We start from the raw sequence: 24,423 nt of genomic DNA, 5'->3' as shown, positions 1-24,423 counted from the left end.
AAAAATTAGTTTTATTAGAAAGCAGGTAAAGACAACCAAAAACACTTATTTTATACTGGAAGAAATTGCATTCTAAATATAAATAAAAAGTCACCACAACCCATAACATTACAGGTTCAAAGCCTTGACCATTTCTTCATTATCACCAGGAAAATAAACTGGGAAGAAATTTTCATTCTAATAAGTGTTTTGAACAAGTCAAACATAAGCTAATGTGAGATGATCCGGTTGCCTAATTAGAGCAGAATTGCCCCATCACCTGGAAAACACACAAAACAATCTAGAAAATAAGAGTCCACACACACAAATTCCATCTCCAACGAAATCAAGAGAAAAATCTGCCAAATGTATAGAACACATAAGGCCCCAGAAAGATCTGAACATTGAGCGAATTCATGCATAAAATGGCATCAGACGTGTCAAGGGGTCTGAACAGTGGTAGATTCACCTGAAAATGACGCCCCATTGAAGCCTCCGGCTCATGACAGTTGCACCAGGATCTGCCTTAAGCACACAGAGCTGAGGCTGAGCAGGCAGAAAACAGGTCAGGTGGAGATGATGGGACCACAGCCTAGAATTCACTGGCAATCCTTTGCTTGTTGAAAATGCGGAGCCTTTCTTGGAACAGAGACCACGTTCCTTGACAGCAAGAGCAGCCAGAAAGGGAGCAGGAGAGCACGGCTGGCTGTGAGGTAGTTCTGAGTGCTGTTTGCTGTGGAGAGCTACAGGAGGCTGACTCTCCCAGAGGAAGGCAAACAGGAAGCAAACCTGAGAAGACAGTTTTCTCCGCAGTTAAAGAAGAGCTAGAAACCATAAGTCCAATATCTGGAGACTCCCCTTTTCTCCAGGTGAGAGACTGTCTTGAGAGTGAATCTTCAAGAGGACAGAATTATCATCCTATGAGACATGAAAAGACAGCACACCACCAATAAAATGTGAGGAAATTTAGGAGGGAGAGGGGAAGTATAAAATCCACCCTGAGATGCCAAGTCGATAGGAACTATTACAAATGCCTCATCATGAACTCTATAGTTAATATATGCAATGAAAGTGCAGCCAATCGAAGGAAATACCATGAAGAGGAATATGAAAGAGAAGAGGTGGTTTTTCTGCTAGAGAAGTGGTGGGAGATTAATTTGGATTTTCCTACTGGAAATACACCAAAAAGATAGGAAAACCCGAAGTACAGGGTTGTGGGAAGATGCTGAATTAGAGACGCCCAGAATCTTCCTGCATCGATACAAGGTGTGTGGCTTCAAGGGAAAACGGAGTGATATGGAAAAACTGGAGTACAAGAGACAGAAAGGTAAAGAGCAAGGGGAATCAGAAGTAGTGGACTTTAGAGACAGAGTTCTAACGTCAAGTACTCAGCAACACAGTGGGGTGGGTGGTAACCTGAGCAAAAGACGGAAGAAAAGCCAGGAGCGTTCCATAGGTGCAGAAACCGGCACTCCATAAAAATGCAGTTATGGCAGTAGATCTTAAGACCACATGATACTGAGTGTGTGGGACTTTGTCCATTGATTACAGAAATGAAGGAAAGGGTTTGAAGGAAATCGGGACAGCACTGTCAGAGTCAGTCTGCCAACCAACAGAGAAAAGAACAGGCTTTATATCAGGTTGTTGGAGTGTTCTGGGGTCCCCTAGAAATGAGAACTGTTTGTTTGCTTGCTTTTCTTTCTTGCTTATTTGTTTTATAAATCTCTTCCTCATGTTTTAATGGGATTTTTCTGTACTGAACACCAGATCAGTCACAGTAAGTGATAGTAATTTCATGATATTGTCCTGTGTTTAGAACAAGAAAGAGAAAAATAGGCAGGCACATTGTTGCATTATTATTTTTGAGGGAAAGACAACCTTGGTGGATAAGAGCTTTTATGGATTTAGGGATAAGGGCTTGTCATCTCTCATCCCCATGAGTACTCCTGTTTCTACTTTACGCTCAGCCATCAGGCAGTGGAGAAGAGGCCACAATGCTTCCTATTTACTCATTAGTACTATGGAGAGAAGCCATCTTAAGAGGAGTATTACGAAGAAACTATATAATAGGCAGAGGACTCTGAATTTTCCTATCTGCAAGTCCAATCGGCCTCTTTTCTTTACCAGATACCACTGAGTCACCCAGGAAACTATATGGGATTGGCACAGATTGATGTGGTTGAAAGTGTGACTGCACTACACAAGGAGGTGCAGCCAAACCTCTGTTCAGTTTAGGAAGAGGAATGAAAGAAACTGTGCGTGGATTCAGAGACTGAGTTAAACGAAGACTGACATGGCTTGGATAAGCAAGGTCACTAATGCCCAAGTCTTGCTCCTCCCCATCCTTCAGTACCGATTGCTCTGGTGTGATGTCTCTCTCCACTCTCGGAGTCCATAGACATTACGCGCTGGCGCGCGCACACACACACACACACACACACACACACACACACACACGCACGCACGCGTGCACGCGCGCGTGCGCAATCACAAAGCATCTTAGGAACAGGTGGGCATCCAAGTGGATGGTCTATAGCTCCACCTATGGGAGTGACTTAGGGGCAGTTCTTGCACACACCACCTCTCAAAGCACAGAACACCGTGTACAGAAATCATTGCATGAATTCGGTCTAACACAGTCATTGCTTTAACTCCACTTAACAACAATTGATAAGGTAGAGTGGGGCTCAGCCTGCACACAGCCCATTCTGCCTGAATCTTTAGCTTTAGCATAAACACCAAATGAATTTTAAACCAAAAGCCTTGAGGGAAAGTGAAGGCTTTCCATCTTCCACCCCCTGGGAAAGGAAGAACTGTGGACTGGCTGGTCTTTTACTGACTGGGTCTATGTGGTTACTTATTTTGCATTTTCATTTTACTCCCAAGTCTCTGTTGATATTGCTATCCCATCAGCTTTTCGTTTCTTTCTCATCTTTTCTCTTTTTCCCTTTATCTATTTCCCCTATTATTACTTCATTTCTAATACTTTTCACTTGGTTAATTTTAACTTCCTAGTTTCCATTTATTATCTCAACTCCTTTTTTGTTGTGTGGTTTTCTTTTTCTTAGGGACTGTAGAAACTGAGACTTCAAAGAATGCTTCCCATAAAGAAGAAACCCACATAAAACTCCATGTGAGACAAGTCTATGCGAACAGACAAATAAATCTCATAACAGAAACATTAGAAATCTGAAAAAGCAGGTCAGCATGACATCTCTGAAAGCTTGTAACTCTTCAGCAACCAAATGAGGAAACACTAAAATGGTTGAAATGCCAGGAAAGGAAGCTATAAATCTATATTTTTTTAATATTAACAACCAATTGGGGCTGGAGAGATGGCTCAGTGGTTAAGAACACTGACTGTTCTTGTAGAAGACCTGGGTTCGAATCCCAGCACCCACATGGCAGCTAACAACTGTCCACAACTCCAGTTTCAGGGGATCTGACAGCCTCTTCTGTCTTCTGCAAGCACTGCACGACATGGGTGCACTTACTTACATGCAGGCAATACACGCATACACATAAAATAAAAATAATAAATAAAAATATTTTTTTAAAAAATATTAACAACCTATTAACACCTCAAGAAGCATACAAATGAACAGATTCAAGAACTGGACAAAAAGTTCAGCAAATAGAGATTCTGACAAATACAGAAATCTTAGAAATGAAAATATCAGTAAATATTGTAAAACATAACCAAGAGATGAGATCAAAAGGTAGAAAGAATATCAGTGACTTAAACAAGGTTTAAGAATTATTGCATTCAGATAGGAATAAGCAAAAAGGGACCACACGTTGAGGAATTAATGGGTTACTAAGGCAGGAGGAGTCATTTACCTCAGTGGTGTAGCTACTGGTAAGTTGTCTTGACACATAACTCCCATGTATGTGTGTGCAAACAATCCTATTAGACTCAGTGACTCACAAATAAAATAGCATGATAATATGGGGGGGGAGGCTAGTCTAAAAGAAGAGTTTCAGCAGGAAAGTGAGGAGGATGAGAGAGTTTGAGTGCCGTCAATCTGATCAATATACTTTGTATATAGCATGAAATTCTCAGAAAAAAACACTGCACATTGTATACAAGTATGAAATTGTCAATAAATAAATAAATAAAAGATGAAAAAGGAACCATAATCCAAATTTTCAAGACTTAGGACATGATTAGAACAAGCATAGGAATCTTTCTTAGAAGACAGATCTGAGATATAGAAAAGGCAGAGAAAATTTACTCAATGGAATCATAGCAAAGTTGCCCCAAATCTAGGAAAGATGTAGACACCAAAGTACTGGACATGTGGTTCATGTGAGCAAGACAAGAAGGAAAAAGAAACATAAACCTGAAAAAACATACAAAAAGGACAATGAAAAAGAAACAAAAATTTCCTAAAGATGACAAAAACCTAATGGGAAAAAAAGTAAATGTTACATCAATGAAGAGGACAATTTTAACCCAGTACTCTCAACAAATGATTATAACTATGAAGGAAGGTTATGCAGCAAAGAAAATGACTACATGTATAGAAAATGATAGCGCAAGGTCAGGGGATGACCTCCCTTTAGACAAACTATCAAATAGGAATCGGCAGTTTGTAGAGGCAGCAGAGGAAGACACCAAATCATTTCAAACTGGAGGCAAACATTCAGAACTTGGTGGGGACCGATATCCACAGAGAGCCCAGAAAACAAAATGCAATTCAAATAAAGCCAGAGAACACACCGGGAACTGGGCAGGAATGAAAATGTGGATAATAAGCTGAGGTACCACAGCACGAATAGAGACTCCTGAAAAAAAGAAAATAGTGAAACAAGTCAGGCATAAAATTCAAGGGTTTCTAATATAAAAAAAGATGCTCGATTTTGCAGATTTCAGTTGCTCATCTTCTGTAGGGAAAAAGTAATCTTGATGTCCTAACACAGGCCCTGTAAATATCAGAAACATAAATGTGAAAAAATACTGTGCTGGCCAGGTAAGCCACTAAAGGGGAAAATCAGTTTGCATCAACTTCACTGGAGCAGCTCACAGAGTAAGTATCAAGAAAACAGCTAACCCTGGCTAGAGAGATGGCTCAGCAGTTAAGAGCACTGGCTGCTCTTGCAGAGGACTCAGGTTTGAATCCCAGCATCCACATGGTGACTAACAACTGTCTTAACTCCAGTTCCAGGGGATGCAATGCCCTCTTCTGACCTCCGTGGGCATTGCATGACACAGCTTACATGCAGAGAATACACTCATACACATGAAATAAAAACGATAAATAAAATATTTTTAATAAAGAAAACAGCTAACCCAGCCTGTCTACCGCACAGAACATAGTTTTGAGAGGAAGCTTAAAAACGTTGTTCATAGGGGCTGGAGAGATGGCTCAGCGATTAAGACCACTGACTGCTCTTGCAGAGGACCCGGGTTCGATTCCCAGCACCCACATGGTGGCTACGAACTGTCCTTAACTCCAGTTCCAGGGGAATCCGAAGCCCTCTTCTGACCTCCTCAGCATTGCACGACATGGGTTCACTCACATACATGCAGGCAATATATTCATACACATAAAATAAAAATAAAAAATAATAAATATTTTTTAAAACTTCATAAAAGCCTTTTTGCTGATTATTTTTACATTATTTATTTAATAACCACATGATTAGAAGAAGCATTTCATTACAGCTTTAACATATTCAACAACAATTTCCAGAGTAAAGATACATCTCTTTCAAAAGCGGCTGTAAATTATTAGGTTCACGGTTGAATTAATACAGTTATATAATATTGAACTCAGTATAAAGTTCATAAGACATAAAATTGAATGAGGTCTTAACCTTCAAAAGAGATCTCCATTTAATTTTAACATATACTGTTTCTTACAGAAAAACTCATTTTTTAATGCTACTAACACTTAGCTATTTGCACATGCATCTCTAATCTCTATGTATCTGATTATTACTGTTCACAATCGGTTATACTTGGATCCTTGGTACCTGAGTATGGATATAAAGTCATCAGGTAGATTTCAATGGTAATGTTTTTCACTTGTACAATTAACATGAAGTAAATTTTTATGCTTCTTCCTCAAACATAACTCATTTTTGTTAATTTATTAATTTTTGAGTGTATATCATGCAGAACATCCCAAACAATCTTTTTTTATTATTTATTTAATAACCACAGAATTAGAAGAAGCATTTCATTACAACAGCATTGACATATTCAATAACAATTTCCAGGGCTAAGATGCATCTCTTTCAAAATTGGCTGTAAATTTTTAGGTTTACAGTTGAAGTATTACAGTTATACAATATTATACTCAGTATAAACCCTATAAAGCAAAATTAAATGAGGTTTTAACCTTTAAAAAAAGATCTTCATTTTATTATTAAAATACAGTTTTATACTGAAAAATTCATTTTTAATGCAACTGACATTAAGATGTTTGCACATGCGTTTCTAATCTCTATATATCTGATTATTACTAGTCACAGTCCGTTACTTTCTGAGCTCCTTGGCATCTGAGCATGGCTATAAAATCTTCAGGTAGATTTCAATGGTAATGTTTTTCACATCTACTAATTATTAAGGACATAAAAGCCTTTTAAGGACTACAATGAAAGATGAACTGTAGCTCAGCAAAAGTGACAGAAAAATTTAGCAATGAGATTCATCATCTAATCATGAGAGATCAGAGAGAAATCGTAAGATGATTTTGTAATTAAAAAGTGAAAAAAAGTTAAAGAAAAAAATGAGCGAATGACCTTTGGATGAATGGGAGTTAGCTGATTTTTCCCCTTCGTGGCTATGCTGTAAGGAGCACAGGGCCAGGTAGAGGATACTGAAGACGAAGGCAGAGGTGTGACCAGCTGTAGACGGGTATTAAAAGACTGGTCGTTGCATGTGCTTTGGAATGTTTATCTCGTACATGAGAAATATTTAGAATCTGTTGTGCCTGTAAGCTGAAATTTAAAGATCCATTGCCAAATGCTAGATATTTAGGAAAAACAAATTAGAATAAGAATTTACAAACTTTAAATTTTTTGTCCCGTCTCTGGGACTGGAAGATTACAGAAATCACTTTAATTCCTATCTGTGTGTTCTCATTGTAAATTGTAAAGGAATAAACAATAACGATTCAATCTTTTGTTCTTCTGTGTCCTGTTTTCAGTATTGTGGCTGCAAAGACTGAAATACGTTTACTTATTTATTCTTCCAATATTTATCACACAGTATACAGCATGAACAGCTCTAATGAAAAGCCGAATAAATTCTCCAGTGTCCTGGACCCTCTTTATATTTTAGTTTGGAATAAGGAAGAAAAAATATACAATAGACATGATAAACAAATTATATTAGTGTATTACAAGGTGATGTGCATCATTGAAATAAATAGAGCAAAGTAAGGAGACGAGGAATACTGGAGATTATTATGAATAAGTGTGCACCAACAAGTTTGGAATCGCAAGCTTCTGCATATTTACAAAATATGAATCATAAAGATATAGAAAACCTTGGCAGACTAAGAACAATAATATTGAAACATTATTTTAAAAATTCCAAATAAGTAAAATCCAGGACCAAATGATGAAATTCACTAGAATTTTAAAGATAACTACTGTCACTACCTCTCAAAGTATTCTAAAGAATTGAAAGGAAAAGAACCCTTCCAAACTCTGTGAATATTTCCCTATTCACCAGATCATCTATATGGTCTGTATGTCACCTTGAAATCCATGCATTGAAACTTAATTCCTGTAGTGGATTTATTAGGGGAGACCTTTGGGGAAGTGACTCATCATGACTATAATTAAATGTGGAAAGGACATACCTTCGACTCTCTTCTCTTCTGCCTTTCCACTACATGAAGACACATAGGCAGGAGCCTGCTGAGTTCCTCAAAACCCTGCCCTCCTGTACTTTCCCTTCACTCACAGGCCTAGTTGGGGTTATGCAGCCCATGCACCTGTCCAGCCTGGTAAGTGTCCCAGAGCCTCATCCACCATTCCCACACTCCCAAGCATAGTGTGAATCACAAAGTTCCTGCACTGGCCCAGGCTATGAAGTTCTGCAGGTCCCCACTTGCTCATGCCTTCTCCACATTCCCAGGCCCAACTCAACTCTGGCAGCCCACGCACCAACCCACCTTATTGTGTGACTCCAGTTCCCCCAACCTTTGCCTTCCTGTGCCATCCCCCACACTCCTAAGCCTAGCTAGGATTGTGCAGCCTGTGTACCAGGCCAGTTTGGTGTGCATCAAATTCCAACCCATCTACACCATCTGTTCACACTCCAGGCTTGGATCTGGTAAGGCAGCTTGCACACCAGTCCAGGAAGGCTCAGCCAAGAATCACATTCTCACACTTTCTTGCTTACCACTGAATTGGAATTATCCCTATACATTCAATCACAAATCAACACTGAGTATGTGAAAGATTAACCTACTCTTCATACCTGATCTGAAATCAGCGAAGCTTGGAAAACAAAACCAAAACCAAACTTCCACTCAGTAGAGGCAGGCTAGAATCTCATATCAGACAGATAGCCAACAGAAGTCCAGGCGTCCAGGTCACATCCCCCAAACACCAACACTATGAACAGGAAAGACAATATGCTCCCCCAAATCCACTCATTCTATAACAAGTTTTAAAACCTAGGAATTACCCTTCCTTTTAAAAAAGTGTATTATTGGTTTGACAAGTTATTTAGGTTTCTAAAGAATTAACCTGGCATGTTCATCAAGTCTCTTCTCTTAGGATTTCATTACACTTATTCTGATTTTAGGTACATGTGTTTCTTTTCTACCATCTTTCCTTAGATAAGTTTTGCAATTTTTTCTGTTTTGTGCTAAAAGTCTTATTACTTCATTTAAAAAATTTTTAATAACAGAAAATTATATGACTATAAATTTTTATCTCAGTAGTTTTGGTCACATTTTGTGAATTTTGTTAAAGGATTTCCTAATTATGTTTAAATTCTAATAGCAATTTAAATTTTTATTATATCCAAGAGTCACTTATAAAAGTTTCTTAATTTCTAAGACTTTGTGCTTTCTTTAGTTATTAACTTCTGGCTTATTATATTATAACCAGCAAAATACATATGGATCATTCTATATTTTGTTCTAATTGAGCTTTTCCCCCACTGTCTACTATGTAGTACATTTCAATAAGTAGAAATCTGAGGATAAAGCATACTTCTGATGGTACAAGATAGATTGAACCTTGGTTCTACAGTTACTGTGTATACCGTCATTGTGTGAAGGTTTTTTATATCTCTAGTAGTTGAAATAGTCTTTAAATCCTGTGGTGTTTACCTCAATGTGGATTTTATCTTTAAGCAATATAAAAAATACTCTTATACTTGTTTATTCAAAAATTAGCAACAAAGTAGCAAGATACAAAGTAAGCATAAAACATGAGACTGGGGCTGGAGAGATGGCTCAGTGGTTAAGAGCACTGACAGCGCTTGCAGAGGACCTGGGTTCAATTCCCAGCACCCACATGGCAGCTACGAACCGTCCTTAACTCCAGTTCCAGCGGAATGCAAAGCCCTCTTCTGACTTCCGCAGCACTGCACGACATGGGTGCACTCACATACATGCAGGCAATACACTCATACACATAAAATAAAAATAATAACGAAAATTTGAAAACAAACCACGGGATGACAGAACCCATATGCAAACATATATAAAGAGATCTTGCTGCCAAAACCAAAAAAAAAAAAAAAAAAAAAAAAAAAAACCACAAAGGATGAAGTAGAAAGATGCTAAATATGAAGCTAGGAGTAGTAGTTTATGCCTGTGATCTATAATCCCAGCACTTGGGAGGCTGAGGCTAAAAGTTCACTACAACTTTAAGACCAGTATGGGTTACGTAGTGAAATCCTGACTCAAAACAAACAAACATACAAAAACAAGTAAATAAATAAAGAAACACACCAAACTACTGCTACCCACAATAAGAGATAGAGAGAAGGTAAAATAGAAATGTTTTAAGAGTTTAAAGTACTGAAGATAAAATAATTAAACATATGTATGTATATATATATGTGCATTCAAGAGGTGGTTAATATTGTATTTAAGTGCAGCTGTCTCACATAATTCTCACGGAGGTCAGAAGAAGCCATTAGATCCCCTGGAACTGGAGTTACAGTTATTAGCCACCATGTGGGTGCTGGGAATTAAACCTAAGTCCAGTGCCCTTAACCACTGCGTCATCTCTCCAGTTTCATACAGTATTTTTTTAAAGGAGATAATGAAAACAAACTTGAAACATATACAGCCACGTGCTTTGTGGGATGAAATGGGTGGTTTCTGGGTAGGAAGCTGAGGAATGTCTGAGACACTGTTAACATTCTATGTCCTAACCAATGATAACTGTACAGGTATTTTCACTGTGTAAAAGCTCATGTATATGTGACTTGATAGTCTAAAATAATAATGAAAAAATTTAAAATAAGAAAGGAAGTTGAGAAAAGATGTTTTCTATTTTTAAAAAAGGGATTTTTGCAGTAACCTTTTTTTTTTCAAATTTAAATACAAAATGAAAGCAAGTCCCTTGTTTTGGAACTCAGAAGCTGACTGCATAGTTTGGTTCCCTCTTTCTAAGGACAGCACAGAAAGCAAGTATGAGCAGTGGAACCCACTGCTTGAACTGATCTCTGGCTCCTCTACGTCTATCCATGGGGCATGAGGCAAGTGATGACCCCATTTACTCCTGTATCCTTGACTATAAAACAGGATTATTGTATCACCAACCTAACTGTTGTGGGGAGGGTTAGATAACTTCTTATGTGGAGGCAAATTTCAGCAATTGCCAGACATTCTGAGAGAGAAAAGCATTGTTTTTATTTGCTGGATGTTGTGAGCAGTGCATCACAGTTCCTGAACAAAATGTGGGACAAATATAGAATCATTCTTGAGCTAAATTGGTTCACAGCCTAATGGAAGAATGGAGTGCATCTGTCTTTTTGTTTTGATTCTTTTTGAATGTTTGCAGCAGAATTAATGTGTACAATCTTTTCAGTTGGTATTGAATGGGTAATTTTAGCAGCAGACAAATTGAGTTATTTAGAATTAGAAAGTTCTTTCTTCTTAACAATATCTCAAAGGCAAAATAAAGACTGAGCCCATGAAGCTGACTGATGTTCAGACTAAATGTTAAGTATCTGGAGGCCCTCTTTCTCAACAGCTGCTCTAGTAGTTGTTATCATTCAAATAGACCGTGTACGTTTCACCCCAGTTTATGCTGGCCTTGATTTACCAAAGTCTCCCAGCCACTGGCCCTACAGTTCCCACACAAGCAATTAAAATCATAGTCACTCATTTATTTTACACAAGAACATGAGATTCTATAGGTTCTTTTCTTCTTCAATCATCTTATATCTGTATATGTGTAAACTAAAAATAAAAAAGGAATTTATGTAAAATGAAATTTTGTGTTCTTCCCTTAATACTATCATCTTTATGCGAAGAAAATTACCGCCAGACAGGAATTATTTGAATTCAAAATAATCAAAATTAGCTTTCTGCTCTGGCTGTCTCCTACCAGCCTGCCATGATGGACTTTTACCCCTCTGAAAACATAGGCCAAATTAATTCTTGCTTCTATGACTTGCCTTGGTCATAGTGTTTCATCACAGCAACAAAAAGTGACTAATACCCTTGGATATGGAAGGTTACCTTTCCCTCTTTGCTACTAAAGCTAGTGTTCTTCTCCCATCGGCCTCCTTGTATGATAGCTACACTCCTCCAAGTCTCCCCAGTTTGTTCTCTGTAGAGTCTAGCCTTTCACACATGGGTTTTGTCTGTCATCTTCCACATTCAGTATACTTTCATATTCAAGTACATAATTTTATGAGCTTGAACACCTAAAAGAACACATTTTCCCTCTTATTGAGAGCTTAGTACTAAGTTATGTGTTTATTTTTGTTTGGTTTGCTGTATTGTGGACTGGTAGGTAGAGTGATTACATGTGATTTGCATATTATCCAAATCAAAGAAAAAATAGCATATTGAAAGGGGTTGGGGTAAGAGAACATTATAGGAAGCCATGTATCATGGTTTAAAAGAAAAGATAAGTTCAAGTTATAAGAAGGATTTAGAACTGTTACTTTATTACAGGGCCATTTTGGAGTTAAGTGCTAAAAACCACCCAATTTGTCTGTTATGGTTCATACTATTTTACTATTTTCCAGTAAGTGATAAAATTGTCATAACCAGTGTAGAAAGCCACTAAAATGGATTCTGCATTCAGGTAATTCCTCATCATCTGAATTTGCACGTGCTCATACTTGCTTCCTCTCTGAGATGGAAAGAGGGTTCAACTCCATATACAAATAAAGGAAAGAGCTATTTTTAACTGGCCAGCACTAGCACTCACTTATTTTTACTCCCACCCCACTCGCATCACTTTCTCTTTGCTGGTTAGAGCACTCCCCAAAGATCTCAAAATAAGCACTTGAATAAAACTACAATATAAGCATAGCCATAAAGAATATATTTAATTCGGAGTGCTGCTATTGTATAAATGGCATGACAAGGTCCATTGATTGCCCTGAATTTCTCTACATGGCCTTCTTAATAGTGCATCTGAGTGAGAACAGAGCTGTGCTAGCATCAATGCTTTCCATCAGCTCGCTTGGTTACCAAAGGAGCATTACCCCGGCACGATGGCCTTGTTCTACCTATTTGCGTGTCCCCACTGTAACTTTCTCTGAAATATACTGTTGAACAGAGAGGCAATTTTAAAGAGCCTGCAAATACTGTCAGCATTAATGGGATAAGTTCAAATCTTGTCCAAGTAAGCTGAGAAGAAAACAACTGTTACCTAAAAACAAATGCCTGCTAGACTCAGACATGTTGCAAATAGTGAGAGTAAAGCTGTGTTTCTCCTGTCTGGAGTTTCCAGTGGAAAAGCTTCATGACAAGGATTGACTGCGACACCGGCCAATGCTTAAACAGTCAAGAACTCGAAAAGCCCTCTTTCTCTTCCAGGGTTTAACATTCCACTAATGATTTGTTAGAGTTTTTAACGTTATACATTTGTGATGACTATAATCTCAAAAAAATAGATAAAAGTGATGTCATAATGTGATAGTATAAGGTAAGAATGATGTCTGTGTGCCTGAACATTTCTGTATGTTTCCTGATCAAGTCATTGAGGTCTTCCCCTCCCCTCACATTCCAGACATTTTGCATCTTCTTATAGTGTTTTAAAATACTAACTAAAGTATATACCGTTATCTATGAGAGACAATAGAGCAAAAAGGCTGAATTATTCTTTGTTCAGAGCCCTACTTTAGAGAAATATCTCTCTCAAGGCCTGTACAGGTACAATTAACTGCTTCCTGAAAACCTTGATCCTGGTTTTGTGCTCAGAATTCCTACTACAATAACTGCATGCTGCAATGCTTTGTGTAGGAATATGAAATACAGCACATCATTGGATTTGGGCCACAGTCAGAAGCTCATCTTTCCAGAAGGAAATGTGTCTTAACAAGACAGAATTTCTTGTGTTTTGATAGCATTTAGGAGAAAATCAAAGGAAGTATTTTAGTATTCTCACGGAAGAAGACTGATACAACAGGACACATTCTATTTGTTCATTTCTATGAATCTCAGAAAGAAGAAGATCTAATCCAGACTAATAATTGCATATGGGATGGGGCAAACAGCTAACAGCACTGAATGAGAAAAGATGTGATGGAGGCATCTGGGGAGTGGTAGGTATTTTATATCTTGATCTCTGGGGTTAGCACTCAGACTCATATAAAGAAAAATAATGTCTGCAAAAAGTTAATAGCATTTTATTTAATTCATGTACATACATTTTTGTTGCACTTCAAGAAAACGTGTAAAATATGAAAACATTTAGCTTTATTTTACTGTTTTTTTTTTAAATTTTCACTTTTTAGTTTGATTTTTTATGTGTGTGTTTTGCCTGCATGTATCTAAGTGCACCCGTGGGTGCAATGTCTGCAGATGCCAGAAGAGGACATTGGACACCCTGGAACTGGAGTTAGGGACAGTTATTAGCCATCATGTGGGTGCTGGTAACCAAACTCTGGTCCTTTGAAAAAGCAGCCAGGGCTCTTAACCACTGAGCAATCTCTCCAACCCCTATGTGGTTTACCTTTATAAATGCTTGTTTCACAACATCTAAGAACTACAAATGGCAAGAAAGTATACCTTGGTATAATTAACAGAATTTGTTTCAGCATAAAAAATGTATGAACATTTTCTCTGTTAAGGTGTAAGTTTGAGATAAACTTCTTGAGACATATCAAGAGTAATTCCTCTGAAACAAGGGAGCTGAGACTCCAAGTTTGCTGCCTTTGCTGTGCTGTTCCATATTCCCAAACACATTCCATTACTGACTAAAACATGATTGCAATGTCCTGTTTCGACTTCATGGGTCTTCCATAGAGAAAACAAAGCCATCATGGAGACACAAAGATGCTATGTAACTCTTTTGCTTTGGGGCCAGATAGTCTTCCAATTTTCCAAATTTCTGTTTCTGACCTGCTGGGAAAAGAACACCGTGTTTACCTGAAGAGAACTCATAAAAAGCAATGATTTTGGGAGCTGGAGAGATGACTCATCAATTAAAAGCACTGGCTTCTCTTGCAGAGGACTTGAGTTTGGTTCCCTGCGTCCATATGGTAGCTAACAATCATCCACGGCTCCAATTCCAGACAATTTAATGCCCTCTTTTGGCTTCCTTAGACATTGCATGACATGGGTGCACTTAGAGACATGCAGACAAAACATTCATACACATAAAATTAAAATAAATATGTAAATTTTTAAAAAGATGCTGTGGTATGGCTTTACATCCAATGTCAAATTCTTATCAAGTGATGTGACTTGCAGAGTGACATGTAATATTTTTGAACTTCAGTTTTCTTATTCTGATCAGGAAAAAATTGTTTAACTGGAATTTCTGAAGCTTTTATTTGAACATGTAAATACTGACTAGCATCGTGCCCAGCATGGTATTTACAAAAATTAGCTGTCATACAATGATTATGTTAGAGGCACAAAAACTGATGAAAGCTGTTGATAATAAAATACAGGACTTTGCCAAGGATATTTTCAAGTCTTAGCATTTGGTTAAGTTAGAATTAATATAAACTCCAGGTTGTATTTCTTTCCAAGGTCTAAGAAGGCAGATGACTTCCATCTAGGTAGGACCCATTATAATGCATGCCATGTAGTTTGGGGAACCTGTGCTCTGAACATAACTCATCACTATGTGACAGTGGCAGCGTCCTAGTGTTATTTCACATGATACAAATATAAGACCCCATTTGCAGTTATGTTTAAAACAGAAAATTTTCTGGCATAGTGAATATAAAAGAACTCAGAATTTATATCTTCTGTAACTATGTTTTCTATGACTTTTTATCTTTCTACCTCTATTTCAAAAGTATTTATAAGAAACCAGAATTTTGCTGGAAGAAACCAAAGTTGGTTTTATGAATCCTGACATGATGAGCTAGGAACACTGAACCAGGCTCTTTAGGCATCTCAGATTACAGAGATGGTCACAGGCAGAAGAGGAGGTTTATATTTACTAAGATCAAGAAAGAATATTAGTTATATTTACTAATAAGTTGTGATTGTCAAACAAGAAAAAAAAAACAACTATCATTCCTCAAATTGATTCAAATGATCCAGGGTTTTCATTTTAAACTCATTGTTATATGTAGGTCATGAAAATATAAAGGGTACCTGAGAGGTAAGGAAGAGCTCATAAGGGAAGTAGGAGATTAGGTAATGGAACATGTGTGAAAGAAAGCAGAAAGGCTCTAACCTGAGCCCAGAAACTATTTGCAGCTAATCACTGCTGGGTGAGGGAGTCTATCTTCTTTAAGGGGGTTGACCAGGCTCCAGTGGATGAACGCACACCAAGGAACATCTGCATACACAAACTTGACACCATAGGCCTTAACATGTATGACAGAATGCATCAAATCTGATGGGGGGTGCTATAGAGGGTACAGGTGGGGAGAGGTTTAAATGTAATCAACAAGTGTTGTAGGAAATGCACAAAAATTCGTTAAAAGGATTTTTTCTAAATTGAAATAATCTATTCACTATGCATCAGTGTTGCTTTTTTGTTTGGGTTTTTATTAATTTTTATTGAATTTTTGTGAATTCCATACAATATATTTTGGTCATGTTTGGATCCCATCCCATGTCTGCACTCCTCTTACTAAGTACTCCCCATCAAAGTTGGTTTTTTGAGACAGGCTCTCACTATGTATTCCTGGCTAGCTTGGAGACTCTGCTATGTAGAACAGGCTGGCCTGGATCTCATAGAAATCCACCTGCCTCTGCCTCACAAGTGCTGGGATTAAAAATGTGTGTCACTACACCTGGCCTATATCAGTATTTAAACACAGTATTTTGTTGTTCTAAATTTAAGTGAAACGCAATATTATATTTAAGTATATTTAAGGGACATTTGTTTATTTTCTCTGTTCTTAGTTCTAGGCAATCTTTGTCATGTTGAAAGTTCTAAATAGATACTAAGAGAAGAAATGTGAGGTTTAACCTTAAAAAAAAAGTAGAAAGTGGGTCTAACAGAGAATGAAGAACCTGCTGGAGGAGGGGCACTTGCAGGCAGGAGGAAGAAAAATGGACAACAACCATGCATCGTGACACATACGTATGACAGGGACATGACAAAACCATTACTTTGTATTTAAATCAAAATAATTAATAAAAGAAAATGACAAATTTAGAATAATGGCCACTGCTTAGCAGAGGAGGAGGATGATGAGGAGGAAGAAGAAGAAGAAGGAAGAGTAAGGAAGCAGGAGGGAAATTAGAAAATGTTTCTGAAGCGTTTCAGTGTTTTACATTAGAATATTATGTGTCCAGATACGTGTAAAATACACATATCATTTATTTAAGTTACATGCATCTATATTCAGTGGCGTGACAGGCTGCTTGCAAATCACATTACCAGAGGTACATAATTACAACATTATTTATACAATTTTGCCAATGTTTGGATAATTTAATAACTACATAGTTGCTTCAAAGAATGTTTCCAAAGCTGCTAAAATTATAGAGTTTTCAAATGACTAAACAAGAAAATACACTTCTGGAATGAAAATTTAGTAAGAATAACATAAGTGAACATGCAAATACTTTGCATTATTTTCCCACATCTCAGTAAGTTATCATTCGGTATACCCTGAAAACTCTTTTCTTTCCTGAAAATTCCCCATGAAGATACACACGTGTCTACCTACATTTCAAGTTCACTCCCTGAACTATAGCCATAGATATAAGTTCACATAATTTAAGACAAAACCTCTTTTTTCTTGATTGAGGATTATTTTGACTTCCAAGCCAATATGCTATTCAATAATTCCTTTTTATGTGGAGTATGCTTAAGAACTTAGTTGAGCCCTGGTAACATAGACAGGACCCAGTCCTTGATGTTAAAATGTCAAGTACCATGAATCATCCCCCAAAACGAAGTTGATCTAAAAACTTGTAGTGAGAAATTGGAATGGTTTGCCTACAGGATAAAAAAATATGTTTTAGTTCTTTGGTTTTGCTCCTTAAATTTTCTAATAGAAGTCATTTGGGAAACTTCTAGTATGTTGCAACAATGTTTATATTTCTTCCATTTGTTTAAAATAAGTTCTATACTAACAAAGGTTGCTCATGGGTAAATTTAATTTGTGAATTGTCAGCACATTCCTTTCTATTTGATAGCCCACACATCTTGACCAAGACTCTAGCTCTGAGAATATGTAGAGATTCTTGGCAGAAAATATCACAGACTGTGTAAGTTTGATATGAATTATTTCTATACAATATCTAATGAAAAATGAATAGACAGATGTACTGGTAAGACAGGCTAGGACTGGAGTATAGCTCAATGTCTAGGAGTGCAGCACCAGCATTATACGGCTCAAAACTGCCTGTAACTATCACTCTGTGGGATCTGACATTCTCTTCTGGCCCCTGCAAGTACTTGCATACACACACAAATAAAAATTAAATAGTTCTTTTTAGCAAAAATATAAGAAATGCAGAGTAACTATTAATATAAATGAAATTGAAAAATTAGGAACTTCAACATTAAGCAACTCTATTATAAAAAGCTACTTTGAAATTTAAAGAGGAAAAACTAATCCTGTGAAGAAAATGAAGGCAATTCTTTATTAATGAGTTAAACATTACTACATGTGCTGATGAAAATTCTATCACTGGAAGGTATTGGCAAGGGAGCGCAATTGAGAAGTGTTTCTAAGTGGAATAAATTTACCCTTTAAATAGATTTGCAGTGCTTGTCCTCTCATTATTAATTAATTTTTGCCTTTTACTTACAGAATCAGCTTTCCAATAGGAAAACACATTAAAACACATACTTTATAAATGTTTTCAAATTTATAATTAATTTTATTCATCCCCAAAATCATGATTTTAGAATTCATCATAAATCTTATTCAACTATATCTAAACAAACGTTAGGACATTTATTCTGCATTTTTTGAAAGGTCAATATTACACTGAATTTTATAGTCAAATGTTATGGTGCCACAATCTACGGGCATATAGCTTTGGTTTAAAGTGAATTTGTCTTGAATTTGAAAGATTCATAAAGAGTAAAGAAAAAAAAACATAAGAACTATGCCAAGAATCTAATCTAAAACAAAGTCATAACATAAGAAGTTACAAAATTCAGCCCTCCATTTACTTTGAATTCCTTTTTGTTTACATGTGCTAAATAAAATCATTTATTGCAAGTTGCTTTGCAGTTGTTTTGTGAAAGTGGAATTAGCCAATAATAACATATGTGACATATTTTTTATAAAGCAAGTGAAATATGTAAATTTAAAAACATTCCTATTAAATTTTGAGGAATTTACTTAGCATGTATTTACTGGGGACTCAAGTATTAGCATGCTAAAAACTAATTACAATCTTTCATACAACCTAATGTGATATTTATATCCTTTAAAATATGCATTAAGCTCCCTGACACAGCATACTCAAATGATGTGCTCACCAAACAAATGAACAAATGGATAAAGAATATTAGGTAGCTGACTCCCACACGTACCCTTTAGAGCTATGACTTCAATTCAGTTCAGCTCCATAGGCTATACCAAGAAAGGAGAAGTTGGGGCTTTTTGTTTGCTTGTTTCAACTTTTCTCTTTTTTAAAATTTTTATTTATTATATATATTGCCTGCATGCATGTTCTGCACATGTTCTGTGATGCCCACAGTGGTCAGAAGAGGGCATCAGATCCATGGAACTGGAGTTAGTTGTTAGCTGTCATGTGGTACTGGAAACTGAACCCTGATCCACTGCAAGAACAGCCGGTGCTCTTAACTGCTGAGCCATCCCTTCAGTCCCCAAACTACTTATTAAATATACAATATCTAGTTCCAATGCAATGAGAGGGGTTGTTCCTACCCATACCTGCTTAAGGCTGCTCTGGGGTTGCTGTTCACCTCTTAATGATTTTCTGATGTTTCTTGGCAAAAATGACAACCAACGATGTTCTGAAGAGACTGAACTGAAGGATGCAAAAGCAGATCAGATCATTGCGTATCTTCAGCAGTGAGACTTGCTCTTTAGAAGGAGAAAGCAATGTGCCAGCAAATTTGAAAGAAAAGAAGAAATTTCAAGTTGAAAATGCTAAACTGAAGAAAGAAATTGAATAACTAAAACAAGAGCTAATTCAGGTAGGAATTCAAAATGAAATGAAGCAAATACCACTCTCATCTGGTACCCACTGCTAATTCTACAGATTCTTAAAATGTGGTAATTAAATCTCCATCAAAACAGTCACCTCTTCTGGTACCACGAAATGGATTAAATAAGGGAGAGGAGAAAAAATAAAGGTGAAAAAGAATATTGAAAAAAGGAGAGAAGCATGAAAATAAAGCAGCAAGCATTAGCAGCAAATGCTGACTTTAATCCAATAGGTGTATTGGATCTGAATCTTTGAATCAGATGCATCATTAATGCGAAAGAAAGAAGAAAGGAAAGAAAGAAAGAAAGAAGGGAGGGAGGGAGGAAGGGAAAGAAAGGAAGAAAGAAAAAACCACCCTGATGCAAAATCTTTGTATGTAGAAGAGATGTTGGAGAAACAGTCCCAAGAACCATTGTTAGTAGACTTGTGAATCATGTGCGTCTAGAACCAATGCAAAATCGGATGGCGATTTTACTTTGTGATCTAAAACCTGTAAAAGTGTCACAGCGCTGTCTCAAGCAATGTCATGTGTGCCTGGTCACCAGAGAAAGAGAACATCTTGGCCCCTCCTAATGCGTCCATTCCTGGAGACAGAAATGCTTTTTGATGCTTTCCTTGGAGAGCTTGACAAGGCACTGAATCCTAAGAAGATCTGGAAGCAGATCAAATCCAGTCTGTACACTCATGATGAGTCTGCAGCCACTTACAAAGCAGCTCCCTTTAAGGTGAAAGGAAAGGGCATGTGCAGGGCTCAAGCTACAACCAATAGTGTAATTAAATAAGATAAATGCTCTGCTACCAAAAGATATTGGAGAAAGCCATAACAACAACAATAAGGAGTCTATTTATCATTTATCTGTAAAAAAAAAAATCTGAGCTTCATTCCACAGTCACTGGGTTAGAATACTGAGTATGGAATGGGGAAGTTCTATTTTAGCTCTGTTATCTTCCTTCATTGAAGCTTAATAGTATTGACCTTGTTGCATACAAGGATAAGTTTTACTATAAAAGTTTGCTTTATCATTTTGTGAAGAAAAATATTTTAAATTGATGTTTATTATATGACTTTATTATAACCTGATATACTAAACAGCATTAAACAGAAGTCCAAATCTGTAGACTTTGTTCTCCAAAGTGGTCTGTGAAATGTACTATCATCTTTTTAAAAATATTTTATTTATTATTTTTATGTATATGTGTGTATTGCCTGCACGTAGGTGAGTGCACCTGTATCGTGCAATGCCCACAGAGGACAGAAGAGGCTGTCGGATCCCCTGGAACTGGAGTTATGGACAGTTGTTAGCTGTGTAGGTGCTGGGATTCGAACACAGGTCTTCTGTAAGAACAGCCAGTGTTCTTAACTGCTGATCCATCTCTCCAGCCCTCATCTTTATGTTTAAATTATAGCCAAAACATTGCCCACAGGGGCAGGGGCAAGGACTTTCCAAAACGAATGACAACAGTTCAGAAAACTGGAATTGCATCAGCTTTAGTGCACCAAAGAAACAACATAAAAGATATAGTCTGCAAAACAGGACAAAATCTACTATCTATTCATCCAATAGAGGAGTGATATCAAGAATATACAATGAACTCAAAAATGTAATTAACAGAATAAACAATAATCAATAAAATAATTAAATGAGCAGACATTTTTCAAATGATGAAGTTTAAATTGCCCATGAATACATATAAAACTGTTGAACATCATTAGCCATCAAAGAAATGCAAATTAAAACTATACAGAGATTCCATCTTAAACTAGTCAAAAAGCATATCACTAATAAACAAAAATAAAGACATATTTTGGTAAAGAGGAAAGGGACCATTTATGATAGGAATATAAATCAGTACAGTCACTATACAAATTAGTATAGAGAGGTCAAAAACTTAAATACAACCACCACATGGCTCAGCTATATCACTTCTGGACATGTAACAGAAGGAATGTAAGTTAGTGTATCACAAGGATACCTGCACACCCCGCTTTACTGAAGCACTAGGTACAATAGCCAATATATGAAACAAGAGTAGCTGTATAAAGAAAATATGGCTTGTACACAATGGGGTCGAGGGGGGCATAAAAAGAATGAAATTATTTATTTTGCAGGAAAATATATGGATGTGAAGATGATCGCATGAAGGGAACTAACTCAGTCTCATGTGGACAATTACCCCGTGTTTGCTCTCATCTGGAATTTCTGGTAGGGAGGACATGAAAACAAAAGGGAGAAGATCAGGATTGTAGAAGGTGAACATAGGGAGAGGAGAACTGGATGCAAGGAAAGGCAAACGAGGAAGGGGAATGTTATCCACGTACATTACATGCATGCATGAAGCACCATAATTAAATCCATTACCTTGCATAATTAATACACATTACTAGAAAATAATAAAATAAACCCCCTATTTTATGATTTCCCAGAGTTCTCTTATTCATATGTATTACTAAAGAAATGTTATGACAAAAATCTGAGCAATTATTTTAGCAAATGTTTTAGGAAAAGCCTAGACTATTTTACAGTTTTATACAATTCTAACATCTAAATGAAATATTTCCCTCAAGGCAAAAACTACTGGGTTTAAACATTCTAGTGACTAAAATTAATTTTTTAATCTATTTATTTTTTATTTTTAGGTCTTTTTGAGACAGGATCTCCTTGTAGCCCCAGCTGGCCTGGAACTCACTATGTAGGCCAGGCTGGCCTTGAACTCACAAAGATCTGCCTGTTCTGCCTCCCAAGTGCTGGGATTAAAGGCGTGCACCACCATGCCCGGCCCTAATTTTTTATTTTTTATCATCATTTATTGTCTCAGTCATCCATTAAAGTTTACTTAGATGAAATATTATTAGAGTTACCCTGCTGATGCTACTCAATTATCTTGATTCCATTTCTACCTCCCTGAACTGACTGTCTTGAAGCCATGGATACTGCCTTCACCACCTGCCGACTCTGCTCCATTCAACATCTATTTCCAACCTTCCTGTCAGGATGCTTTCCCAAACACTTTCCTTCAAAGCTTCCATCCTCCTTTGACTGTTCCATTAATTTTTTTTAAATAATGCAAATTTTAAATTGTTTTAAATTATTAAAAAATAATAATATTCGCATTATTGTACCACATTGCTAACAAATAATTCATTTACCTGTTTCTGGTTAACTACACACAGTAAACTGTTTGTAAGAACAATTACTTCACACTTGTGTTTAGTGTTGAATGTAATGGAAGGACAGTGGTTTGAGTCCTGCCTTTTGTGATTGATTTGGGACCAAGTACTTAAACAAAATGGAAGTATTTCATTAACTATAATATGGAGACATACACACTTACCTGACAGAGTAACGATGAAGCAATTAAGTCAGGGATCTTTGAAGGATTTGATATAAGAAATACACAAAACTGGTAGTTTTTAGTGCTATGAATGTTTATAGGTAATATTCTATTAACAATAGTTAACTTTTCTTATTACTTAAGTGAAAGAAGTACATTTAGTCAAATCATAGGTGGCTTTCCAATAGCTCACACTAATCTGCAATTAACTTGGCCACTCTAAAATGGTTACATGTTTGCAGCAATATTGAGATGATGATACAGAAAAACATGTTGCTTCAATTAAAATTTGCAGGGGCTGGAGAGATGGCTCAGCGGTTAAGAACACTGCTGTTCTTGCAGAAGACCCGGATTCCAATCCCAGCACCTACATGGCAGCTAACAATTGTCCGTAACTCCAGTCCCAGGGGATCTGACAGCCTCTTCTGACCTCCGTGGGCATTGCATGACACGGTTGCACTTACCTACATGCAGGCAATACATGTATACACATAAATTTCTTATTTTAATTTTTTAAAAAGTTTTTTTGAAATAGTTTATTTTTTAATTACTTATTTAATAACCACATACTTAGAAGAAGCATTTCACTACATCTGCATTGACATATTCAATAACAATTTTCTGAACTAGGATGCAGCTCTTACTAAATTGGCTGTACATTTTTAGGTTTACAATTGAATTATTACAGTTATACAATATTGTACTCAGTATAAACCCTATAAGACATAAAATTAAATGAGGTTTTAACCTTTAAAAAAGATCTCCATTTCATTATTAAAATACACAGTTTCATACAGAAAAATTCTTTTTCAATGCAATTGACATTGGATGTTTGCACATGCATTTCTAATCTCTAAATATCTGATTATTACTAGTCACTGTTGGTTACTTTCTGAGCTCCTTGGCATCTGAGCATGGATATAAAGTCATCAGGTAGATTCCAGTGGTAATGTTTTTCACATCCACTAATTATTAAGGAGCAAATTTTTACGCTTTGAAGAATTATTTTTTTATCATTTTTTTAATTTTTAATAACTACATGATTAGAAGCTTTTCACTACAGCTTTAACATATTCAGTAACACACTCCAGAGCAAGAGAACATCTCTTTCAAAAGTGGGTGTAAATTCAGGTTCACGGTTGAATTAATACAGTTATATATTATTAAACTCAGTATAAGCCCTGTAAAACATAAAATTGGATGAGTTTTTAACCTTTAAAAAAGATCTCCATTTCATTTTAGAATATATTGTTCCTTACAGAAAGACTCATTGTGTTTGCTACTGAGATGTTGGCGCTCGCATCTCTAATCTGTATGTATCTGATTATTACTAGTCATAATCAGTTGCACTTGGATCCTTGGCACCTGTGTATGTCTATAAAGTCAT

At 36.6% G+C, this 24,423-nt stretch overlaps 1 pseudogene; it reads left to right on the top strand.

Moving 5' to 3' along the window:
* Nucleotides 1-19,400: 19,400 nt before the first annotated feature.
* Nucleotides 19,401-20,485, top strand: LOC103748354 (annotated as a pseudogene).
* Nucleotides 20,486-24,423: the final 3,938 nt, after the last annotated feature.

Source organism: Nannospalax galili, unplaced genomic scaffold (assembly GCF_000622305.1).
Source record: "Nannospalax galili isolate Female #2095 unplaced genomic scaffold, S.galili_v1.0 scaffold925, whole genome shotgun sequence".
Taxonomy (NCBI): Eukaryota; Metazoa; Chordata; class Mammalia; order Rodentia; family Spalacidae; genus Nannospalax; species Nannospalax galili.
The sequence above is the reverse complement of the archived record's forward strand: the minus strand, read 5'-3'. Positions and strand labels throughout refer to the sequence as shown.